We start from the raw sequence: 23,674 nt of genomic DNA on the forward strand, positions 1-23,674 counted from the left end.
ATTAAATCAAGAAGACTTAGGTGGGCAGGCCATGTGGCACGAATGGGAGAGGAAAGAGGAGTTTACAGGATTCTTGTTGGGAGAGACCTGTGGGAAGGCCAAGGCGAAGATGGAGGGACAACGTTGAGATGGACCTAAGGGAAATTGGTAGGGATGGAAAAGAGTATATAGAACTTGCTCAAGATAGGGACAGATGGAAGGCCTGTGTTGCTGCAGCCATGAACCTTCGGGTTTAAGAAGGCTAGGGAGTTAGTTAGTTAGTTAGTTAGAAGGGAAATGTACAGTCTTTGTCCCCCCAGTTTTGGGATCCAATCGCCGCCACAGGTTTTATTTTATCTTCAGAATAACTATCAGTATTCATTATGTTAAAAATGAACTGCAAAATGGAATGGTATATTTTTTAATAATAATAAATACGCACAGATATATTTTCATACATAAGGTAAAGGTACTCCTTTGCGTGTGCACACATGCCATGAATGCATATGGGGAGATGTGGAGGTATAGAGCTCGACATATTCTTGATCTCGGCCATAGTTTGGACGATGTGATCAGCATCACACCGGGCCTCCTTAACTCCCCAGGGTTGTTCTCAGGTACCCATTTACGAGGCCGGGTGGGTCTCAGAGACGTGCAGAAACAGGGAAATGACTGAAAAAAATTCCTGGTCCAGATAACCTGCTCCGAGGTTCGAACCCGTGTCTTGATATATAATATGAAAAAATTGAAAACATAAATCGAAATGCACATAATGAAATATTTTTTATATAATTAGTGCACGCCCATATGTCCGGTGAGATGTTGAACATAGTCTATTCATACGAAACTGTTTAATATAATTATTAACCAGTATACAAATAGTGAATAACATCCATAATCAATATTTACTATTTATATTACAGAAATGTAAATTTCACTATCGGACTACTGACTATAAATACGGCCAATGGTGAAAATCCGCCACTGCAACCAGAATTACTTCCAAACCACGTATTGTTGAAATTTTTGTTTACTATCTATGAAATATAGTCTGGACAAAGACGTGCATATTTTGATGCTCTATTTAACCGTTCAAAGAATTTCAGGATATAATCTTTAATTTATTGCGTTCCTCGAAGTCAAAATTATTTGGCATTTAACTCCGTCCTAAATTACATATAATTTTGAAGTTTTATAGCAAATATACGGCCCAACAAATGTCTAAATCTGTTTTCAGTTTAGTTACTTATACTCCAAAATATTCTACGAAGAATACTGATAAAATATGTACAGAGCATTCCCTGACATTCGCTACGAGACTCTGCGGCAAGCGGTCCGGCATCAGCGCTTGTCTTTCCCTGTGAACGGGTCCGCGACAGTCGCTAGAGTCGGCTATTAACATTACAGTTTTCATATTGCGTACTAACCTTGACTACAGAAGGTGTTGAAAATGATGTCCCTCTGCTGCAACACATTCCTGGTATCTCCCAAGGAAATTGTCATTTACACGTGCAAGTTCGTCTACTGTAATTCTCCCGATTTCTCGTACAATACTCTCTTTTAACTCACGTATGGTGTGCGGATTGTCTTTGTATTTTTTTAGATTTCCCCTTTTTTCTTTCCACTTTTATTCAGAACTGACCCTGTTACTCTAAACTTTTTTACGAGGTTTAATATAGTGGTCCTATGTGGAACGGGAACACCAAGAAATTTCGTTGCAAAACGTCGTTGCACTTCTCCACAATTCCTCTTTCCGAAGTAACACTCGACAAGATAAATCCTTTGTTGTAATGTAAACGTTTGTGGTGCCATATTAAGCTACAATCTTCAACACACGGACACGACACAACACAACTTCCGAGGGAGGATTATACTGGCGTCAGTCTGCAACGTCAACAGAAAGGGAAAGAGAGCGAAGGCAGGGAGAGCGAAAAAACAGACTGTAGTGTGCGACTGTCGCGGACCCCGTTCACCGGGAAAGACAAGCGCTGACGCCGGACCGCTTGCCGCAGTGTCTCGTAGCGAATGTCAGGGAATGCTCTGTATAAAGTATGTCGAACACTCGTAACATGAGAAATTGGTTATTCTGTCCGTCATCTTAAAAAGCGTCATCCGATTTGGCTGAAATGAAGTACTGTCCCAATCCTTCGAGGAACGTAACTAAGGAAAGAATTTTATCTAAATGACTCTGAATTTACCACAGCTATCATGGATTTATAATGGGGATGGTAATGATTTTTTTAAAAAAGGATATCCTTCTTTTGCTATACTATATAGGGTGAGTTATAAATATGGCTACACGTTTGACGTAAATGTTACTGGACAATGTAGAGGGAAATGGTGAATGGTATATTAAACTTGAAACTTCATTGTATCATTTCAGATAAGAGTCACGGTTCGGTACCCGGTGGAGGTACATGGCACAGTGGTTCGGATTACACTTTAAACTGTAGATCCAGTCCCGATTAGCCTTACTGTGCATAAAGTAGACTTAAAACACCAACTCAAACGTTTTGCGTGTATGACATGGACAAATCCCGAACTTCCTTCAGTGCCAGTCTGTCTGGAGTTTGTTTACGTAAAAAAACTGATTTTTCCTAGTCGAACCACACGGAAATGTAGCCCCAAGATATTCCCACTTTGAGGTACTTTCCCACCGAGTTTATCTAGCAGGAGACCGAGCGTTTGCACACACAGAGGAACCAGAAAACGAGAATTTCATGATTTCGTTCGATTTCCACTTCTCTCCCACCATATCCGTTTCCTATCTCTTTAGCTCCCAAGCTTTCGCCCAGTTAAGCGTTTGTTGACTCGAACGGACTTCAATTCCAACCGCCACCGCCCGCGGCGCTAGTGCTGCGATGGTGGATAAAGGAACGGTCGCTTATCAGAGCGTGGATTCTTCTGCTGACGGTAGATAGTTTATCTCGGGATCCCGGGAAACGGCTGCGGAATGGAAGGAGCCAAGAATCGACGATTACAGAACTGTTTCGTCAGTGTTTACGTTTCAGCAGCCGTTGTTTTTTTTGTTCTGCCCACTGGTTCCTGCGGATTCCATACTTTTTCCTGCTTGTGCAATCTGTATGTCAACATTGTCTGCAGTGATCAGGATCAGGCCGGCCAGTTACCTTTGCCTTCTGCAGAAGTGGCCTGTGCAACTTAGCAGAGTTGCCAACAGGTGACGACACTTCCTCCAAACATAAAATAAACTACTTTGTTCATTATATTTCACTCGAACACAGGCTGGAATTTTCTCATGTGGAAGCCCGGGGCAAACATCATCACGAGACCCTTTGACAATAATGTATAATTCCAGTTATAACTTTCAGGGTAAATTATGTCAGATATTTAGTACTTTTTAAATATGTTTACCTCATTTCAAATCATTGGCGTGTGCACACCCTCTGATAAGGAGGAATGCGGCAAAAAGGTTTGATAAAAGTTCAGTTGCGGAAACAAAATCTACATTCCATATCTCTGTTTCACAAACTCTGTAGTAAAGCGTAGAAAACAGGGCTGTATCTAGGGTACATCCAGAGCCCCAGAAAATCCCTCCTGTGTACAGAGTTCACCAAAAGTCTTAGGACAACAATTTATACTAGACAACCCAACTTACACAAGGCTTGGTGGGTTGCGTCTACAGTTAGGGTCAATTCCAGGGTTGCCACATGCACGTATGAAATACGCGAAAGGAATAAAATCCAAGAATTATGTATTTAAAAATATATATTAAAAATCAGCATTACATCGCAAATGGCAAAATATTTTGTAAGAGAACGAAGTTCCTCTGCTTTATGAAAATCGATTTTCTACTATTTCATCGATGATGAGTCCACACCAAGGAAAATAATAGAGGATAGGAAAGGAAAGGGAAGGCGAAAGAAGAAGAGGAAAAGTAGAGGAGGGAACATGAGAGAGAATAGAAGAGGAGAGGAGAAGTAATGAGATGAGGAAAAAATATGACAGGGAGAAACGAGGAAAAGGGAGTAAAGAGAAGAAGAGCAGACGAGAAGAGGGGAGTGGAGAGTAGAGTAAAAGAGAGAAAAAGAGAAGAACAGAGATGCGAGGAGAAGAGTGTAGTGGGAGTCGGAAATCGAAGACAGGAAAGGAGGTAAGAGGAGTGGAGAAAGTCTGCCATTAATACTTTTGATGCGGAAATGGAGCCTATATTTACTGACGAAATAAACAACAGCCGAATCTAAACAAACTCCACGGTTCTTCTTAAATTAAAAGTTTGACAAAACACATGGTTGTACATTGAATGCACGTATATTTACAAATATTCAATACGAAGCTATTGGTGCAACATTAGATTGAATAAGTGCAGTGTTACGATAAGATCCTGTCTTACAATGTTAGTCTTCATTGAGTTGCTACAAAAGTTTCAAACACCTCAACTACGTCACTGATACATCTAATCACATAAGAAATAACGCTCTCAAGTTGCTTGGAATTTCGAACGCCTTGAAAATGCCTCACCTTTATTTTCATAAGAATAATATTGTTTATTAACTGCGATAAAATCTCTCTGCACTGAATATATTGGGAGGAGAACTGTCCATCTCGCCTCCCCCCCCCCTCCGTGTCTATGTTTCAAATATCTGTTCTTCATTTTTTCATTTGGGCCCTTTCCAAAGCAATTTTTCCCAATGGAAGCTGAAGGAGGATCAAGCACTACTATTCAGAAGTTGAAATTTGTTGGATAGATGAACCTACCAAATAATACCCAAACAAATAAATTCGATCTGTTCACCTTATTGGGCGTGAGGGACAAACACCGATTTAAAGTGACCTAGTTTTTGTTTTTAAACTAGAAGACAAAATTTCAAGCCCTAGCAAATATTTATTGTTCCTCACCGTGGCCGTATGGTCTAAGGCACCAGGCTTTGTGTTCAGGATACGGGACGCGCGCTGGTTCGAGTCTCCTGAGGGAAGCGTAACAACTTTTCTCCTGAGATTTCCGTCTGCATTTGGGATCAGGGGTCACCCATCATCGTGAGGAAAACGAGGTGCTACGAACGAATAGCGTAACCCGGTCATGGAAACCTACAACAACGACTTGGGGTTCGCCGTGCTGACCACACGTCACCCCGTAACTGACTGGATGATCGCCCACCTCTGGTGGGAGTGAGGCCGGCAGTCGGTAGGTAGACCTTGGCTCTCAAGAGTTGTTGCGCCACGAGTTATTATTTAGCAAATACTAAGAGTGTTTCAAAAGTCGCGCAACCCAAATTTTGAAATTTTACACGAAACGTTATTCCTCTCGGTTGAATAGTTATCGGCTTTTAAAAATGTGAAGTGATACATTGTTAATGTTTACATCTCACGCGGCCGCCATTACAACTTCCCTCGTATGGGAACAAAAGTCTATCGACAAGTACGCTGATAAGTATCGTGTGAGGCGAAAACTAGCAAATTGGTAGCCAGTCCAGCGCCAACTAGAGCATACGTACCTACTGAAAATCCAGTTCCGTGTGATGCGAGCTTAAGTATTGTACATACAAGTAGTATAGTTTATACTATAGTTAGGACGAGAAAGTATGAGGTGTTTTGACTCAATAGAAATACTTAAAACTAAGGCAAAATGTCTATAAAATTTCATTGCTACTGTGTAAAACCTACGATTTTTGTAAAAAAAAGCTTCCGAGAAAGTATGACCCCCCCAAATTGATGTGACAAAACCTAAATTTGCCAAAATTATTGTTTATAAATTTGTTAAAAATAAGCTTTTTTTCAATATTGTTTTCACCTCACTTAAAACTAGGCTAAGATGCTTTTATGAGCCACACCCACACCCACCCACACACACACCCACCCACATATTTATACCTACACATATTTACCTACCACATATATATTCCTATCTACATATATACCTATATCTACACATATTTATTTCTGGTTTATTTCTAATTATTTCTAGTTTAAGTTTAGAATATTAATATGTTAACTCGAATATTTTAATTCGGGAGCAGGCAGGCTCAACTTGTTTATCTAATACTAAGAAAATATAATATGCAAAACTCTTCTAGAATTGCTCTGTGACTCTCTCATTTCTTACATCATAAACATATGATTTTTCACCTATAAGAATAACACTACATATGGTGTCATCAGGAAGTGTATCATGGAATTCACAAATAATTTTAATGTTTGTCCTGTCATTAACCACAATCTGTTTTCTTTTTGAGGTGTTGATGACAAACATGGGTCTCTGTGCTTTGAATTCATCTGGTGAGTAATACATATCAGTATTCCCAATTGTGACCCTTTTGTAAGCTGAAAATGTCTCATATAATTTGAGGAAATCATCCTTGGACATGTTTAAATTATAACTTTCTCTAGGGAACACTTCATTTCTGCCATTTTTAAGATATATGTTTTTGATGTTGCAGTTATCAAATTTACTTGAATTTTTTTCTTGATTATTGTGTCTTCCAGTCTGAAACAGTACCACCACAAAATCTGGCATATCATATTGTATACTGGAGAATGAATTTGTAGCATCAAATTCATAATAGGTACCAGTGGCGGGCTTCTGTACACATTGATATGTATAAAATTGTAAAGGAACCTGTGGATTTTTTAGAATATCTGCTTTGTATTTAAGAGCATAACTAGCTTCATATTCAACAACTGGAATTCTTAGCTCCATAGTCTGAATAAGACATTTACCCTCATCAGGTAAGGTATTAGGCAACGCTGCCCCAGTAGAATTTAATGTACTATACCTCATCAAAGCATTATTATCATTGGCAGATCTTCTAAATGTAATTCTTAAACCACCCTTCCACATAATATCTTTGTAATCTGAGAAGAATCCTGGCAACAGGCGCATGGGGAACAGTACTGTGTGACTCTTAGATATTATTTTATCACCAGCCTCAAATCCACCTATTTTGTAGTATGAGGCCTCGGTCTTGGATAATTTTAGTGTGGCCAATGCTGTGGAAGTAATACCAGGGTAATCTACTCTGTTTATAACAACACCATGCTTTCTAATCTCAATTTCAGAGAACAAATGTGGCACAAAATTGTCTACCAATCTTATATTTGAGTTAGCCGGATAATCTGTACCATCGAGTTTTACAACATCAAATTTAATATATAGGTCTGCTCTGTGAGGGTGTATAAATCCATCTCCTACATCAAGGTCAACCTCAATCTCTGTGTTGGCTTGATTTAAATTTGCAAAGGTCCTCCGGTTTGGAGGGAATGATTGTAACTCATAACTCTCAATATTTTCCATTTTATTTATTTATTTATTTATTTATTTTTATTTAAATATTAATTTCTATGATAGCGGTTGTTGTGGCTCCAGCAAAGTCAACTAATTCTTCTTTTTCATTAGTGACCATCAATTCAATATAATCTATTCTATTATGGCACACAGGAAAATATAATGTTGGTGATGGAGTATAGATAATCGGTTCCATAAATTCAGAGTTAGGTTTAAATGTTGCAATAATGCCAGTTTGTTTGTGAGTGCCAATACCATTTGATTTGGTGATCATACCCTCGGCCACATTACAGTGAATATTTAGAGTTTCTATGGCTAAGAATTTAGGTATATTAATAGCAGTGTGTTTAATGGCTGGTTCAAGTTTTGTGTTGTTCTCGAATCCTAATAACTCTCCTATAGTACCCAGATCTACTTTTTCTGTAGCAGACACAATTTCTACTCTGTGAGTGACAGAATTTTGAGTTAACAATATACCTCTGGGTAACTGAGCATTTAAAGTAGACAAATTATACTGCCCTGGAGTGATGATAATTTTTTGGTCACCAACTGCAATTTTGTTGTTGTGGTGTGTAATATTAGGTATCAAGTACATGCCATAGAATGCTCTGAGAGCTATTGTTTTGGGATACACTATATCATCATGTAATCTGAGCTTCAATATTGAATTTTGGCTGCTGAGATGGAATACCCCCATGATGTTTTAAATACCACAGGGCTTTTTGAAAATTTTCAATCGATGTTTTATTTATTTGAGACATATATCTAAGAACAGATAAACACAGATGTCCACAACTAACATCTTTGAAATTTTGAATACGGGTATTATTATAATAAAGATTAGTTGATTTTAGATATTTTACTAAATTCTCAGGTGGAACACCTCCAAATGAATCAAACACAAATGCCTCATTGTTTAAATATTTAAGATAACAAATCCAGTGAGTGCCCTGATTTTTGAACTTATCCAAATTAACTATGCCACACTCTTTTTTGAGTGGTTGTTCTGGTAAAGAATCGGACATGTATACTCCTCTAAAATTTTTGATGCCCAGTGGTTTGATTAAAGTTTCAATATCTTGGTTGGTAAGCGGCTCTTGTTTTTTTTTAACTTATTCATAACTTTCTTAACACTTTTGCCTTGTTTATCTATGGCCAGATTATGGCGCTTTTGTTCATCTAATTCTGCCTTATTCTTCTTGGCATCTATTACTGTTTTTGCTATGGCAGCCGATCCCCCAGCCAAGCTCCCCACGGCCCCCAATGCTGCTAAAATAGCTGGGATACTAAATATGAATCCACCTATATGTGATTTTTTTCTAGATTGCTGTAATTTTTTTAATTGTGGGGTACTAAGTAATAATTTCATACCATGTCCCTTGGCAAGACAAGAACTTTTCTTTTTGCGCTGTTTTTTGGTTAGAAGACTATCAATAGTTTTAAGATTTTTAAGACCTGCATAAGGTATCTGATACATAACACCTTTGGCCTTCATTTTTTGGGTTTATTATATACATATTTTGGGATTAACTACCTCAATTAAATTGTATCTAATTTACTTAATATATTACAACCCCCACTCCAGTTTTTGTTTAGTGTTCATAGCTATGGTAGTCCCCAATGCTGCTGTTCTCTCACCCAAAGAAGCATTTTTGCTTACAAATCTACCAAATGCAACTTCTTCTAATTTTTTGTCTGCCACATGTCTCTTGTCAAGGTCGGTATGTGTATTGTATGCTATGTCATGGTCTTTACAAGCAGCATCTAGGGGATTAACACCAGGGTCACCTCTGTTTAGTCGATGGTCTAGTTTGGTACCGGGACCACAATACTGATAGCCTGGTATGTGTAGCTCAAATGGCAACTTGTTTATGATGTCATTAACTAGCCCCCGACCCTCGGAGATATTCCAAAATTTAGGTGGTAGAGTATTAATAATTTTTATAAGATATCCAATGCCCTATAAAACTATAAAATTAGACAATTTGGTGCTTATCATGTCCATAATTCCAACCTTTTCATTGTAAAAATTGTGATTACCGGCATTTTCTTCCCCAGCTATCACCAGCAACCTATCTACAAGTTTCCTGACATCGTCAACCCAGACAAATTCTTTAGGCAGAGTGTTGTACTGTTTGATCCCACTACCTGTCTTGATCTGAGACCATATGGGTTTGATTAAATTGTTGTATTTTGCTCCACTGCTAGACTTGACTCTTTTTTGTGTGGGATCATTGTTCTGGTATAGTGCATCTGATTTTATTAATATTTCTTTGTAATGCTCATAATCTTGATCTGTATAGTTGCCAGGTCTCTTCCGAGTCATCAATTCCCATAATCCAGGTGTTCCAGGATACTTAACAAAACCACCTTTTTCTCCAAGATGAGATTCTGAATATACAATCAGATCATCTCCCATAAATGTTACTCTAAAATTGCCAATTCTATGTATGATGCTACCATCAACCTCTGTGTCAGAATATAAACCAAATACCTCATCTTTGTTGTCTTTAGGTGTGGTTAAATATTTTTGAGCAAGAAGACCCAATTCAATAGGATCCTGACTAGCTTCAATTCTTCGAGGAGCAATAGGACTAGGAGTATGAATACTAGAAAGTAGGGTGATTGGATAATCTAATATGTTCCTAGCAGCTACAGGTACAAGTTCTGTGATTAAATTTTGATTTTGTTCTGTAACAGTTTTAATATTTTTACCTAATTCACTAATAGCATCAATAATCGGTTGTTCTGTGCGCTTGTGTTGTTCATAGATACCTCGGTTCTCTACTTTCCATCCTTTAAATCTTTTTACAAGATAGTCTCTTAATTTAAGATCATCAATAATTGGTCGTTTCATGGTTATTTTTATATGTTTCAATGTCTAGAAAATTGTTTATTTTATTTCTATATTTACCATTATTAGGTTTCCTTGTCATATCAATTGTTACAAATCCATAGTTGTCCTGGTTCCAACACCTACTGCAAAACTTAGAAAAATTATTGTAGCTCAAGTCGCCACCTACATATTCATCATGTATGTGTTTGAGGTTGGTATGGTCTTGATGAAATACACATATAAAATTGCTGTTGTCTCTTATCAATTGTTTTGGTATTTTAGAAAAAGTCTGTGCCAGGTAGAAACAACCTATGTTTTTGTGTCGGCCCTGTGTAAAGAAATTTCTAACCTTGTTTTGGTTTTCTAATATAATATCATCAAATACAACAACAGAATTATCGAGACATTCATGAAGTGGTTTAACATCTGATTCAAAAGTGGCTATATCCAGTCCATCATATATCTTCATCAACTGCTGGTATTTTAATTGTTCTAAACTCTTAGAAAAGACATACAAGTGCCTGTTTTTCCAGTCTAACCAGTTGGGTGCCAATAAAAAATTATCAATCATTAGTGTAGTTTTACCACAGGCCGATGGCCCAACAATAAGACATCTAATATTATCAGGCAACAGATTGCCATTTCTCTTAGTCTGCTGTTCAGGATCTCGTAGTCTTTTTATAACATCCCAGGTGTTTATATTATCACTTTGTCTGCTTCGATCCAATTGTGTTCTGGAAGTCCTAGCCATTTGACCAGTATTTTATTGCCTTTTTTGCGAATGACCTTTTCTATAAGATATGTGTCAGGCTGTTTAGTTTTGTTAAGTTCTTCTTCATAAAACCTGCCTTTGAGAATTTCACCTCGGTGATCTTTTATTATATATGTATTACGAGCCCCAGGTTTAACTTGAACCACTGTAAATAATTCAGTACTCCAATTTCTTGTAAAACCTCTTTTAAATAAGTACTTATATTTGCTAATTCTTACTTGATCACCAATTTTGTATTTAGGTTTTTTTGTTGTTGGTTGGTATCTAGGATAGTAAACAGTACTGATCAATTTCTGCTCATCAGATGAAGTTACCTCAGAGGGTCTCATGTTAATTGTAGTGTGAACTGAATTATTATATTTATCTAGAAGTTCTGGTAGGATAGTAAGCCATTTATAATTACCTTGAAGGGTAAATTGTTTATACATATGATTTTTTAGAGTTCTGTTGAATCTTTCCACAATAGAGGCCTTGAGATCACTGTAACTCGAGTAATGTTTTATTGACCGGCTTTTAATAAATTGTTGGAACACCGAATTATAGAATTCTTTGCCATTATCTGTTTGCAAATAGCGCGGTGATCTTCCACTCTCATTAATAATTGTCCTGAAGGCTTCTGTAACACATTTTCCAGTCTTAGATTTGAGCGGCAATGCCCAGGCAAATTTTGAAAATGTATCTATGACAGTAAGTATATACTTGTATCCCTTGTTGACCTTGTCTAAGTTTTTCAACTGTCCACTTGCTATTTCCACCAAGTCACACTGCCATAAATCATCTATGCCTTTTGTAACCACTGGCAGTCGCTTATAGTTACGTCTAGCTGGTTTGTGTAATTCATCAACAATAATTTGTCTAGACATGGTATGTAAATAAGAATATTGCAACTATAGGGTGTTCAGCAGCAGACACTACAGGATTTTCTAAATATAATTTGTCTCCTATTTGTATTTTAAATTCCAGAGATCCATCATCTTCGGCATAAGATGTTTCTAATGTATTGTGATCTGTAAAATCTTCTAACTCTATTTTAGTGATTTTTGGTTTGTTCTCAGCATTAGTTATTGATAAGGTAGGGTAGTGATGTGCCTGTGGTTGTAGCCAATATTTAATTTTGATTGGTCTAAGTTTGCCTCCAACAAAAAACTGGTAATAAAATTGTGCAGGGGATAGTTTATACAGTCTCCCACCTGGTGTAAATGGTGAATCATATTCATTATTAGGGATACTGTTTAATTCAAGAATTACTGTATGCTTAGGATTCTCGATTAGGCCAGTTATTTCTCTTTCTGCTGTAAGCAATCTACTTGTTACAGATTCAAGATGCTCGTTGATAGTCCTAACAATTTCATCGTGGCCTGGTTTTATTCTTATGTCTACAGCAAGTTTTTTGTATTGTTGCACAATTTCTTGAAGCTGGTTGGCAAAAACAGACAGAGTATTTGTTTGGTTGGATTCCATGGTCCCTAGTTGTTGCTTGATGTTTGCTACAATTTGCTGTAAATTTTCAACAATTGCCAATTTAGAATTTTGGGCAGTAAGATCATGGACTTGTCTTCTAATATCCTCAAATAAAGCATGCAGTTCATTAACATGTTGATTAGTTGGAAGAGTGGCCACTGTATGAGTAAGTTGTTTGATCTCTGTCTGGATATTCTTGATATCTTCTGATTTTAGTATGCGATTTATTGATCTTTTAATATTTTTAAGTTCCTGAGATGTAGGTAAATTAGATACAGTATTCTGCAAAGATTCAAGTGCTAATTTCACACTATTTAATTCACTAGCGTCAGCCACATTACGCATAGCATCTTGGAGCAAGGTTATGTCTGCCTGAGTAGGGGTCGATTGTTGTAAAATTTCAAGTTTTGTTTGGATATCATCGATCAAGTGATGAAAATGAGATAGCTTAGATTCAGTGTTGAGGTTTTCGAGTTTGGTGATCTGTTACTGAACACTAACAAGAGTGTCTACAATACCAGGCAAACGAGATTCTAGAGTTTCTTGTACATTTGTCAGATCACTTTGTACTGCTGCTATGGTACCCTCAAGGTGAGTTATGGTACTCTGAATTTTTCCAAAATCTTCATATGTTTCAAGTTGCAGCTTGATATTGGCAACACTGCGACTTATAGCACTTAGAGCATCAGAAGATGGTAAGTTGTTCATAAAATTTTCAAGTGTTTCAATTTTTTCTTTAACCTCGGATATGGCATTGTTCAAGGGGTCCAGATTAGGTATTTGTAGTGATTGAATTTGTTCTTTTAGAGTGGAAATTACTAGATCAAAATCTTCTTGTGATTTTATGCTTTTGACAATTGTTTGGAGTTGTGCCTGGACACTACCAATTTGCTCTTCTAGTTGCTTTTTTAATTGTACAGAGTTGGTATTCTGAGTTTTTAATTTGGTTTGAAGAGTCGCTACAGCCTCCTCTAAATTTTGAAAATTATCCAATGTTGCCAAATCAGTATATTTTTGAAGCAGCAATTTGAGTTCAGAATCAATTTTAAGAAGAGGGTCCATGCATTGTGATTGTAAATTTGTAATTTCTAGTTGAAGACTGGCATTGAGTGTGCTTTGTAAAACTTGTAAATCACTTCTTAATTTTTTCACTCTGACATCAAGCATCAGAATCTCATCACTGTGATCTTCATGTCTTGTATGGCCAAATATATCATTAGGCATTTTTATTTTTATTTTATTTTAGGGGTTATTTATTATTGAATATCTAATTCTTAATTCTATAAAAAAAGGTATAAGTTTGTCATAATATCCCGGGACCTCAATATATAAACAATCACCGGCAGAGATGGTATATACAGTACCAGAAATCATGTTTGAGTGCTTAATTCTATAAATATTTCTCCCTACTGAAATTTTGACATCACCCTCGGGAGTTGTAATAAATTGTAATTGACCACCTATAGGTAATTGGTAATGGTTTAAATTATTGTTAAATATGTATAATGTTTTACCTGTTTTATCATCAACATCTGTAAGTATGCTATTGAGATGAATAATTAGCAAACCAGTTAGTTTAGATATTATATCAGGAGAGGGTGCTGGTGTCGGCAGGTCCATAATAGTTTTTTTTTTAAAATCCAAATAAATTCATTGGCATGTTTTATTTATTTCAAATCATGCTCTGTAATTGGGCATTGATTACCACTTCTCAAGTCACAATAACCCCATGGTAGAGTATGTATACCACATGATAAAATACATCTCTTATCGTCATGTGGGTCCAGAGCCACTTTTCTTACAATATTTGTGGTCAACAAATGATCCACACTCTGGATTCTACATTCGGATGTTCTAATTAACCTATCTGATTTAAGACAATCTTCATAATCTTTAAATTCAAGCTCTTTATCTACAATTACTCTACCAACGCCCTTGGCTTTTTTAGTAACACCACCACTACATGTTTTAAAACTATACATCTTGGCCCTTAACCCAGCAAATCCTACAATAACATCGCCAAGTGTCTCATCTTTTAACTTGCCAGGCACCTTTTTGTTGTGGGGGTGAATTTTTGAATGTTCACTGGTATCAAAATATTTAATTAATTCAGGATGTGATATATCTTTATAAACATCTTCTGTTTGAATATCAAGAATAAAACTATCTGTATCCATATACATTAATTTTATACGATCACCATAAAAAGGTTTCAACACATCATAAAAACGTTTTAACATATGTAATTTTGCCAATTCTAATATCACTGCCCCTACATAAATAGGTTTATCAAACTTAATTTTTGTTTTCTTCATATTAAAAAGTGCCATATTCTCATCATAAATTCTTCTATAATTAAAATTCGGCTTTGCCACTAATTTTTTGCTCCGGCTGGGGTCGGTAACTAATTTAACATCACTATGCTTTCTAACATTTTCTATTGTTTTGCCATATACTGAATTTACCATTAATTTAAACAAAGTTTTATCAAATTGGCTTACTGCAGATGCTCGAAGCTCGGTGTTCGTATCAATATATGGTTTTAACCATCTTGAGTGCCTGAACCTCAAAACTTTCCCAACCTTAATTACTTTAACACCATGACGCATCAAAAACTGAAGGTTTTTGTAATATATTACATAATCCTGTTTTGATTCCAAAGTCATCATCAATTTCTTTTGTTTAGAATTAGGTGAACACTTAACCTCAGGAATTGGGGGCAGATCAGAAAACTTATTGTGTAAATTTTCAGGAATTATCATATCAACTTCTAAGAATAGACCATAGTGACTGTCATCAAAATCCTGAAGATCCCCAATACTAAAATTTTCAACCCACTCAAGTCCTGCATATGGCAATTTATCCATCATAGCGTGACCATACAAATTATTGGCATCCACATAAAGTATATAATTTGATGGCAATTCTGGATCATAATTAGAAATATATTTGTTATTAGCCCTGGCATATCTCTGAGAGCATTGCACCATCCCTCCTCTTATACACTGTTCCATAAATAGATACATATCTTGATCTTGGATTAAATTTAATTCCATTTTAGTTTTAGAAAACATTGCAGACCATGCTAGACCTGGGGCACTATAAAAATAAATTGGATCTAGTTTATAATTTTTCATGGAAGATTTTCTAAATGCCTGAAGTATATCGGCTGAAAGAGTGACATCAAGTTTTAAATATGCATTATGATAATCACCAAATGTCTGGCATTTTAAGTTGGTCCACATCAACTTGGCATGGTGATAATCTTCATCAGTAATTTCGGATGCCCTGAGTTTACTATAAAATGCTTTTTGTGGTGGCAGAGAACACTCATCAAATTTAGAAAAATCAGTAACATAATCATATGGGTATACACCTTTTCGCCTAATTAATTTCAGGTCCTGATTTGGAAACATATCACAAGTAATTTTAAATTGATCATCAGATAATTGACTGGCCAGAGTAGCCAAGCTAGCCGACAGAATTCTATATGAATCAAGAAATCTTAAGTGAATGGAAACACTATTAACTTTAATTATCTTGCTAATTGATATATATTTCTCATCATTTTCTGCTAAAATATTTAAATTCTGCTTGTCAAACCCCTCGTACCTGATCAAGTGATGAAAATCATAATTAGATGCACCATGGCAAAATATCGAGACAAATTTTGGTCTCTGGATCTTAATATTACAATTATTACACAGTGCCATTAAAAATTTACCACTTGTATGGGAATGGTGTTTCACCTTGATATTTGTATTTGAAAATTTAAAATCACATACCGGGCATTTTTCTGCATTAATGAAATTTTCAATTTGTTCTTCTGTTAAAGGCAACATAGGTCTTGATTTTAATAAAATATTAGATGCTATGTCATGGCACTCATTTTCTATTCTATGTGCAAATTCTTTGATAGCATTTGGTCCCATGTATAAATATTCTTTACTAACCACACCATCCTGTATAACAAAATAATAAAAACTAGAAGGTTCGTGTAACTGGTATGATGTACTTGAAGATTCATCAGGATCTGGATTGCAGAATGCAAGAGGTTTGAGGTTTGATTCAAAATCACAGACTATATATGCTGGGTGTTCCAATAAGGCTTCAATTTTTTTGAATTTTGCATTTTCATTTGGATTAGGCATCACCATATGAACAGGTTTATGATTTCCACAATATTTTAAATGTTCAACTAACTTGTTTTTAGCAATTTCTACATTATTTTTACGAACCCCATTTACTATTTTTTGACCATCAAATACAGTTAAACATCTTCGGCACAACTTAAATATTGTATTAGATTTATTTACTTGTTTTCTTACTAAAGTTTCAAGATTATGTATTAAAGTGTAATGGTATGTACCATCCCCCTCAATTAAAAGCAAATCAATCGGAACAGCAAAATTATCATCAACTGTACTAATTCTGAGAGGTTCTATCAGGCAATTGCCACGACCATTAGAACAAATAAATACATTAATAGATAATGGTTTACCATTAATATCTCTGGCCTTTTTTTCAAATTTATCAATATTCTGAACATACATTGGATATTCTAAGCCCTCCATTGCATCATTAAAATCATTTTCATATTGTTTATAATAAGTTATTCTCTCAGGATGATCTAAAACTGGATACAGAGCAGCTAAAATACACCACAGAAAGCATTTCTCATCATTATTTTTTATGTTAACCACGGCTCTTTTGTTTTTAATATTAGCAGGTAATGGCAAATATTTAGAAACTTGTAGTGGGTTAAATTTAGAAATATTAATATATAACTTGAGTGGACTTCCACATAAACTCCATCCGGATTCTTTTGCTGCAAATTCAGAATGTTTAATAATTAATTGATCTATCAAACTGTTTATTATTTTATCTAAATTTCTATTTGAATATATAACTACAGTTTCTGTTATGTGGGGGTGTGTAAATTTTGTTCCATTTGCTTTCTTATATTGTGTAAATAATTTAAAAGATAATTTATAAGAGTTATTTTGTTTATTTAGAATATCCTGCACATCAGGATTTATATTGTTCAAAAAATTCTTAATATCACATTTTGGGTCTGATATAAAACGGTAATCACTTAGTTGACCATTAAAACTACTATGAATAGGTGCATAGCGTGCCTGCTTTGGTGGTTTATAATTAATAGGGGTTTCAAGTTTTCTTTTTAGACCAGATGAAGATGTAGATGGTTGTGATAAAGTAGAAAACTGTGCAGAACAATTATTTTTATGTTTATATAAGAAATATTCCAGACTATATTTTCTATGACATTTAGGGCAAATTTTTGTGGGAGTTCTCCATTTGTCGGGATTACAATTTCTTTGATGCTTAGCCCAATTAGGGCTAGAAATATTCTTATTGCATTGTTTACAATATTTTTGATTTGGCATTTTTGTTATTAGTTATAAGATTTCTTGGGGTTTAAATTAAATCTCTATATTTAATATATAATATGAATTGGGTTCAGCAGTGTACTTTATATAATTATTGTATATATTTAATATGTTAATATTATTAATTTTTATCCTCGGTTTATTATATCAAATTTCTCGGGTTTCAAATCAAAATTTTATACTTAATAAAACTAAGACAAATTGTAATGCCAATATAGCTTACATGCACGAAGGTAGAATAAGTATGGATCGACAGAAAAGCAGCGACCTACTGAAACACTAACCTTCCTCAATTGCATGCACAAACATGCACGTCGGTGGCAGTGACCCAATAGCGTGTGTTATATATTGATTTTGTAAAACACACGGAAACAGATTGCAACAGATGCAGGTTAAACTCTAAATATAAACTAATTACAACTAGATGTAACAAATATCAGACTTTTTTATACAAAATATAAAATTCTTGTTCAGTATACTAGAAATATGTTTAATATAAATAATAAAAAAATTCACTATATCAAACCAAACAGAACTATAATATGAGGAGCACTGGAACAACACGTCTGTACTCTTCAACTATTCTCACAATATTAACTATTATAGTTAGATCCAGCTTTTTATAGATGTAGCTAAACTTGGTCTGAGAAGAAAAAAAAAACGGGAAATTCCCGAGGAATTTGTTTTTACGGGAATTTCCCGAGAAATTTGTTTTTACGGGAAATTCTGAGGAGTCATACTTTTTACGGGAAATTCCCGTGAGCTTTTTACAGAAAATCTTGAGTTAGACACTATAATCAAAAAACTTATAAGAGCATCTTAACTTAGTTTTAAGTGTAGTCAAAATAATATCGAGAAAAGCCATATTTTTAACAAATTTATAAACAATAATTTTGGCAAATTCAGGTTTTGTCACATCAATTTGGGGGGGTCATACTTTCTCGGAAGCTTTTTTTTTACAAAAATCGTAGGTTTTACACAGTAGCAATGAAATTTTATAGACATTTTGCCTTAGTTTTAAGTATTTCTATTCAGTCAAAACACCTCATACTTTCTCGTCCTAACTATAGTATAAACTATACTACTCATACATTTACGTGAAAAATCATAAATCGTAATTTTGTACCGAAATTCGACTCTCGAGAGAATCCTAGGCTGCCCCTGGCTACCCTGAATTTTCTTCGCTGACGCTTCGTCGTGAATGCCGTGAGCATGGCGTATTCATTGGAGAAGCGCGTGTACATTGTTGAAGAGTATTTTGCTACTCATTCTTACACTCATGTCCAAGAAGTTTTTCAAGATAAATACCCTGCTTCTGCTGTACCTCACAAAGCAACTGCTTGACGACTATTTTCAGAAACCGGAAGTGTATGTGACAAAACACGAGGTGCTTGCCTATCGGTTTTAAATCCTGCCGCAGGGGGGATGGCGAGGGGGATGTGTGTAAGCGCCTGGAACAATATCCAACCAAAAGCCTGGGGAAACTTGCATCCCATTCGGACTTGTCACTTCCCTGTGCCCATAGGGCTGTGAAGAAAGCTACCCTAAAACCATATTGCGTTCGCGCTGTTCAAGAAGTGCGACACCTTGATAAGGATAATCGCTTGAAGTACTGCAGGTTGTTTCGATCTCTCATCGAAGAAAATGGCATCATTAATTAATTTCGTGTTTATCACTGTTAAAGCTTGGTTCCATTTGAATGGTTACGTAAACAGTCAAAACAGCAGAATATGGTATTCTGAAAAGCCTCATGAGTTTCACAAGTAGTGTTGCTCACGGGACGGGACATGTCCCGTCTCGTCTCGAAAACGAGACGAGACACGAGACGGGACAAGCCTTTTGAAATTCGAGACGGGACGAGACGGAATGCCTTTCTCGTCTCGTTTTCGAGACGAGACACGAGACGGGACGGGACGGCTTTTGAAAAGTCTCGTCTCGTCTCGAATGTCTCGAAAAAATAAAAGCAAAATTTTTAATCAGTTGCAAATACTTGTTTGCTTGGAATAAAGTATTTCAATTAGAAACGTTGATAAGCGTGTATTAAGTTAAAATAAGAAGACTATTCTAGAGAGAGGCATGAATGAATACCTAAACTTATTTCCTATACTCTTTCGAAACACAGCGTTACTCCCCATTTTTTTTAAAAAATAACTTTATGTTACGATAGTACTCCAGTTACTAATACAATTATGAATAACATCAAGTAAAAGGGCAGGTAGAAAAGGTGGAAGGAGGGGCCAAAAGATCGTGAAATGTCTGCGTCCGAGGTTTATCTTGTAAAAATAGTCTCAGCTCTATAGGTTGGAAAGATAAACGGACCGACGGATATGGCTTATTTTTATTATTTAATTTTTACATCAAAGGGTGTACAGAAGTGACTGTTATTAGGAAGTAGGAAAAGCATTGTAGCAAACATGGCAGTACAAATTGGTGAGGAGTTGTTGGGAAAGTTATTAGGGAGTCCAAGATATAAGCAAGACTAAGAGTAGGAGATAATTAGGGACAAATAATCTTGCATTATCCCACTCCGAACAGCTGAGAGCTAAAGAGGAGGAGAAAATACGGGAAATATGGAAAGAAGTAATTTGGTGATTTTAGTGTTTACAGGGAACCACGACAAGATTTTACCACATGATTATTTGCACGGATTGCGAAATTATTAGAATGTTATGGAAATTTCGGATATGTCTTTGTTGAGAAAATTCTCAGGCATTCTGCAGGTGGTTGGATTCGATTTTTTTCGTCCGTTTGAAGATTATTTCCAATGTTTTTTTTATTTCTTTATTTCTTATTTAAGGAGAATACTATTCCTTGGATTGTAATAACGAAATACTGAGGCTGATATACGTAGAATAGATTTCAAATGAAGGAAGTGCACTAAGTTCTGTATAATCGTCGTAGAAGGAAACTTTGCTCTATGAGGGGACTCCCCGATGGTACAGTGGTAACATCGTCGCCTTGTAATCAAGGGGTCCCGGGTTCGATACCCGGTGAAGGCACATTCTGATTTGAACCCCACTTTAAATTGTGGGTCCAGTCCCGATTAGCCTTTCTGTAAATCAGATGAAGGAATGTTGTAGCTGTTCTTTTTATTCTGTAAATTTAGCCTTCAAGTTTATGAGCAAAGTACATGTAGTATCTACTGTCTACATTTTCACTCGTTATTAAACACATTTCACAAAGTAGTTTTATCGAACTTCAGAGGAAAGCTGACAGCAATGTCAGGGTGGCGGGAGCTTGTTTACGACCAGGGTGTATTCCGAGACTATTTTTCGCCGTTCCCCACTGACAAAGGTTTCACTTTGAACAATGGACACCTTTGCTTCAGGGGGCAAACACCAAGCATAGGGCGAGGTTGACCTGCAGTAGCGGCTACGTGCCATAAATCCAGGCCTAAAGTAGGAATGAAAGTTTATGCAAGGGAGGGGCAATAAAAATTCTGTAATTTGGTTTGCTTGCTGACAGGAAGTTTTGCAGGAAGAGCTGAAAAGGAAAACGGCAGACTTTAAATGAAAGAGGGACAGTGAACACAAGTTCTTTGTATTATTCGCCGACACACAAGCTTCCATTTCGAAGGTGAGGCTATCAGCAGCGAAGTTATTAGAGGGTTGGAAGCAGTGACGACGCCAGAGGGGCAGAGGGGCGCCCCATGTCAGACACTTTGCCCCACCCGGGCCCCCCAACTGAAGTTAATTAAATATCGAATAATAAGAGAGTTCATTTATAAGAGTACGACGATTTTCACCTTTTCAAAGTGGTGTATTCTGCATGATATCACTTTCCTGCTTATAATACCAACCTGATTAACAAATATTAATTTGTTTCGTCCAAGATTCGAGCGCCGACCTGGGCATAGGTGATTTCTCATTCATTTATGTCCTGTAATACCTAAGTTTTAACCAGTCTTAAGAACTGGGAAAAAGTGTGGATGATTTTAAAACATCACGAATATTTTCAGGACCACAAGACATCATCTGTAGTAGTACGGGCAAATTATTCTAATCATGGTCGTTAGTGACAACGCTAATTATTAAAAGACATTCAAAGTTGATTCAAGATTTGGTTGGTTTGTTGATTTGGCGTTTGAAGTCCACTTTATGCACAGTAAGGCTAATCGGGACTGGACTTATAGTTTAAAGTGCCTCCACTGGGTATCGAACCCAGGACGAAAGGTGATCGGAGAAAAACCGACACTACATGTCAGTTGTTGTGGATTCATCGCGGTTTCTTACTATTCAGGGACTTGAATTTCGAGATGATGAGTCTGAGGAAACCTTAACAAAGGGAATTTCTTAAATACTCTTGAAGCTAATGAGGGGATATTATTTGGAAATGTATTGAACGTGAACCTTAAAATGCAAATTACACTTAAAATTCGATTCAAAACATATCGCGGGCAGGTAAAAGAACGCTTATTAGGATTTGCCACTCTTCAATCATTAGATGCAGGTTCGCTCTTTCTCGTACATATCAAAATCGAAGAACTTCTTCCCATGAACTCCATAGGTGCCTGTAATTGGGTAGCACAGACATACATTGGAGTGGTAGAGTAAGAGTAAGTATTGCCAGGGTCAGAATATTTCTTGAATTATGAGATAACTGTAACCTTTGTCTGATTTTTTATCCTGTGATAACATTTCCCTGAAAGGTGAAACACAAATTTTGCCCAAAACTCTTCAGCGTTACGAAGATTTTTGTCCTTAAAATCTTTGAAAAGGCTTGCTCGAAACAGGATGCTGGATGCAAACTGCCTCATTTGGCTGTTCTTGCCATTGAGAAGAAATGTCAAGTCCTGAACGTACCAAAGGTGCGCAATGAGTTCTCCAAAGCACATAGAGCAGAATTCTCCTACAGGAGAATTGCACTTCACTAAGTGCCTCACATTGTTTCTAATACTTAAGAAGATTCATTTCTTCCAACGTCACGTTTATTTTGCAAGAAAATTAAACTCTTAGAAGCATTATTTTCATCATTTATATTATTATCTTATAACTTAAATATTTATATCAGTAGTTTCATCTCAAGAAAGACGATGAATTATAAAATTATGAATTTCTTTCAATACTGAAATAGGCCACTAGAGACAACGCAACTTACCAATAAAAAAGAATTAATGTCTTTATTAAAACGAATCATGTGGAGATAAACTCGTAATCAAGAAGTAAATTTAGGCAGTAAACGTCCACTCTAAATAAAAGACACACACAAAACACCATACATGAATATAATAATAATTATAATAATAATAATTATTATTATTATAATTATTATTATATAAGTATATATATGTGTAGTGTTTTCGGGCGTTTTAATGTGACTGCCCCCTTACAATATTTTTTTGCCAGCCTTACTCCCCCCAGGTCAAATTTCCCTGGCGCCGTCACTGGTTGGAAGTAAATTTATTAGGACGAGGAAAGTAACATTAGCTGTTGACAGTGTTGCACCAAAGGACGTGATATGTGCTACTGTTTGTATAAATTATAGGAAATTTAAGCAAAAATTTATAATTGTTGAGACTTGAGAGTTGTTTCCTTCATTTGATCGTAGGAAGAGGTTTTCTGAGACAGACTGGGATTATTTTACACATACATGGGAAAGGGTGGTTGTTTAAAGATAGAGACGTATTTTGCACATTTTTTAAAAGTTCAGATAAAACGAGAATTTAGCCTTACTGTTATGAAAAGAAATAACGCAAAACGGGGAAATAATAACTTCACATTTTTCGCACCTGTTGGGATGCAGCACAAGAGTATTGCAGAAAGTCTATGAACGAGGATGAAGAAGGATATGTGAAATGTGACTCACCTGCGGGTGAATTAGTTTAATCTAATATTCTTAAGGCCTCCCCCATGGCGCAGTGGTAGCGTCGTTGCCTTGTAATCAAGGGGTCCCGGGTTCGATACCCGGTGGAGGCACAAGTGGTTCGGATCCCACTTTAAACCGTAGGTCCAGTCCCGATTAGCCATACTGTGCAT

The 23,674-nt window shown here is 36.1% G+C and overlaps 1 protein-coding gene across 1 annotated transcript in view; it reads right to left on the minus strand.

Moving 5' to 3' along the window:
- LOC145993925 (uncharacterized) overlaps positions 1-23,674 on the minus strand; it is an 84,803-nt gene that overhangs the window by 54,957 nt on the left and 6,172 nt on the right. The window lies entirely within an intron of this gene.

Source organism: Lepisma saccharinum, chromosome 10 (genome assembly GCF_977018435.1).
Source record: "Lepisma saccharinum chromosome 10, izLepSacc3.1, whole genome shotgun sequence".
NCBI lineage: Eukaryota > Metazoa > Arthropoda > Insecta > Zygentoma > Lepismatidae > Lepisma > Lepisma saccharinum.